The sequence below is a fragment of the Fulmarus glacialis genome, unplaced genomic scaffold (genome assembly GCF_000690835.1).
Source record: "Fulmarus glacialis isolate BGI_N327 unplaced genomic scaffold, ASM69083v1 scaffold2472, whole genome shotgun sequence".
Lineage (NCBI taxonomy): Eukaryota > Metazoa > Chordata > Aves > Procellariiformes > Procellariidae > Fulmarus > Fulmarus glacialis.
The window spans coordinates 38,070-41,770 of record NW_009198225.1 but is presented as its reverse complement, the minus strand read 5'-3'; positions in this window follow the sequence as shown (position 1 = coordinate 41,770).

The window sequence follows — 3,701 nt, the reverse complement described above, 5'->3', positions numbered from 1 at the left end:
GGGGGGGTGGGGAGGAGGTGGGTTTGTGTTTTGTTGTTGTGTTGTGGGTTTTTTTTTTTCTTCTCCCTGTAATGCTACGTATTTTGTAAAACCCTGGTTCTGGTGGGAGCTCTTGGTGTGGGGAGGGTTCTGGGCGCTGAGATTTGCTTCCGCTCCTGGGTGGGCAACTGTGGTGTCTTTGACTGGGAAGGCGCAGGAAGTATTTTTAACAGCTGTGTGGTGAGTAATACCACTGTGTGGCTGCTACAGAAGGATGGAAAGGTTGGAGGGGACCTGTGTATGTACCAATTGCTTTTCTGAGCGTTTTGCACAGCTGAATTGCTGGAGGCTTCTCTAACTTATTTCAAGTAGTAATTGAATGAGTTAATCCTCTACTATATTTAAAGTAGCTTTAGAATTACAACTTTCGCATTAACAGAAACTGTATGAATTGTAATCTCTTTTGCCCTGGGCTATTCCTAGCTATTTACTTATAAATATGACTTCTGATATGTAGCAAAAATGCATTGTAATTATTACAATCAAAAGGAAATGGCCTCTATCAAAAATACCACAGTTTTGTTTTTTCAGTTTTTAGACTGGTAGAGTATTATATTTTCAATATTCGTTTATCCAGAATGGATAAGTTTATCTGTTTGTCAGTTGTAATTTTATTAAACACCCTCTGCTGGAGATTACTATGCAAAATAGATCCTGTTGTTAACATCAGAACTGTTTTATAAACAGAATTGCAGCCAGCTAGAGCTTTAAATTCAAATATTTTTTCATTACCAAGCAGACACTGAGACGGTCTGCTGTAGCTTAGAAAACAGTGAGTTAGAATAATGAATAGCAAAAACTAATGTGAAGGAGAATATTTACTGTGAGGTGGTAGAGTGGTTTAAAGTCATATTTCATAAATGTGTGTTTGTTAGTGTGGCATAATTCAATGATGTCCTGGCTGATCTTGACGTAAAAAACTCCTGTGCAGCAACAGTAAATGTCTTCAGAGGAAGATTAGTATGTGAGAGACAGTACTATAAGAAGTGTAGTAAAACTGGACTATCTAAAAGGTAAGAGTGAGAGAAGAAGACGCAAGGAAGGCAAGCACAAACTGTGTTAGGCTGCTTTGTAAATTTACGTGTTATGGGACAGTTTTCAGGACTGCCTGAAACTCACCAGTGGCTTGAGTGCTACAAAGGAAAGATTAATTTGTTACGCAGCATAAGAAGTAACATGAACATAGTTGTTGACTTCCTGCATGCTCAGAGGGGAGAACTAGAAATCTGCTCGATTCTTGAATTTTTTGTAGGAAAAAGGAGAATTTTTTAATTCCAGGGTCATATGCATTTATCTGTTGTTGAATACTAGTGCTGTTCAGGTATTTGGTTACTGAAGAATTCAAAATGAGAAGTTTCTGAAGAGTGAAATAGGTGTTTTTCTCCATGAGATTCCTTGAACTATACCTATTACATTTTTGATTTTTGCAACAGGAACCTCAGCAATACCAAGCAACTGTGAGTGTGAAAATCATTTAGACCCTTTTCAGCACTAAGGTTACAGAAACCTTTTTTTTTTTTTAATTTAAAGGTAACTCATTTCTGACTTTAGGCTTTCTCAATACTAAGCTGGTGCATAGAGTGGTGATATTAAGGTTCAAAAAGATCTACCATTCTTATCTCTCCATGGATTTCTAAGTGCTTCTCTTCCCGAGTTTTGCTATCACTAAGTGCTTGTTCTTGCTGAGATACCATATTATGAGGTAAAAATTTGGAATATGGCATTTGTTATGAGCACCACAATTTTTTCTTAAATGTCTGGGAAGCTGCAAAATAAGCCCCAGATGCACGAGGGAAGTGCAGAGATGATGAGGATGCAGCAGAACTTGGTTGTTGGGATTCATGTGCCTGGTCTAGGTTAACCTGAATGATTAGTTCTAGTTGCTGTTCTCCCACATTTACTGTGTGGTGTAAGATGTGTCACGTATGATCTAATTGAAAGGTGTGCTATTTGGTTCTTTAATGAATAAGTTTGGGACTTCATTTTTGCCTGGGATACATGGCTTTTTTCCTTTTTTTTTTTTTTTTTTTTTTTTTTTTTTTTTTTTTTTTTGGCAAGCCAGTAGTAGGTATGTGCTTCCATTTATAAGGTTGTCTTGCTTTTAGAATAAGGTTATCCTAAACAGTGATATATTGGAGGTTTACCCCAGTGGTTTTATTCTGTCTAAGTGGAGACTGAGTGTAGAAAGACCTTTTACTTTTCCTCATGTCAAGAGTTTCAGTACATGATTTGTTTTGAGTTTAGACTATAGTAAATTAAAGGTCTCTGCAACTTGACAGAGGCATATGAAACCCACCAATTTCTAGATGTATGCAAAAGTTAGGGTGGCATGCTGATAGATATCTGGACTGCAGAATATATCTTGAAAAAGATGCGTAATTTGTTTTGTTTTCAAATGCTGCTGTTGAGGTAAGGACAGAAAAGTGGTGCGTCCTTGAAAGCAGCAGCTGTATCAAGTCTATTGAATTAAATAGGTTTCACTCTTGTGTGACAATATCTTGTGTAATATATAACAGACCTTCTAAAGCTCAAGGAATACTACGTCCCTGTTGACAGTTTAAATTAATCTTAGTATATTACAAAAATTAAAAATCATTATCTTGTCCTTGTGCTATGAAGCTTGTTACAAAATATATGGCTACATGTAGCATAAAGAAGCTTCAGTTAACTTTTCTGGATGTTAATTGGATAAGCTTTAAGATTTATGATAGAACTTGGACGTCTTCATTGCGTAAAAATGAGTGTCCTTTGGCGCTTCAGGTAGTACCTAAAGCAGTTGGTTCACATATGGCAAAAAAACCCCAGCTCTGTATATAAGGTTAGGAGACAGCTGGTTTTGCTATAGCTCCAACCACCCCTCCACTTCCCCCCAGCCAACCGTGGTAGCTTTAGATAAATGTTGTCAAAGACCAAAGTTATTAGCTTATGTTATCTATTTGGAAGCTTGTTTATTCATTGTGGAGAAGGTTTTGGAGCTTATTATTATGTAGTTTGTCCTCTCATGCAGAATCTGGGCTGGATCTTTGGCTGTCTGTGGATCTGTGTACCTACACTGATTTAAACCAGCAGAAGGTTTTGATCTAGTGATTTAAAGTGTTTTAGAGATGTACCTGCTAACTTGATAGTGAAGATAACTGGCTAGGGTTGAAAGCCTGTTCATGAAGAAGGCTTGGAATCTTAAAGAGAGAGAAAATAACAGTATGTAAACATGCTGCTGAAAGCTGGAATATAATTCATGCAGCCAACAGGGGACAGAGCTAAAGCTGTGGTGGTTATTTAAATTTTGGTTTTTTTCTAATACTCGAATGTTTCATTTTCAAACTCTTGAAAACAAACTCTTCATTTCAAGTTCTTGTCAGGCAGAGTGTGGCAGAAGAGGAGGACTTTAACACCACCTTCACCTTGGTTTAGGTTACAGTGCAAATTGGAAAAGCCTCACAGGTGAGGCAGGGGCATGTTTCCAGAATACCAGAATAGAAAGGCACTTTATCCATGCAGCTTCACTAGGAAAGAAGTCTCAGAAAGGCTGTTGTAGCATTGTGCTCCCTGAGGAATGGAGCCAGCCCTTCCATAGCTGAGGGCTAGTATTGGTTCAGGGTCCCATACTTCTCTCTAGATTTTACTTTTTTCTGACATAATTATTCATTGCTTCTACTAACTGT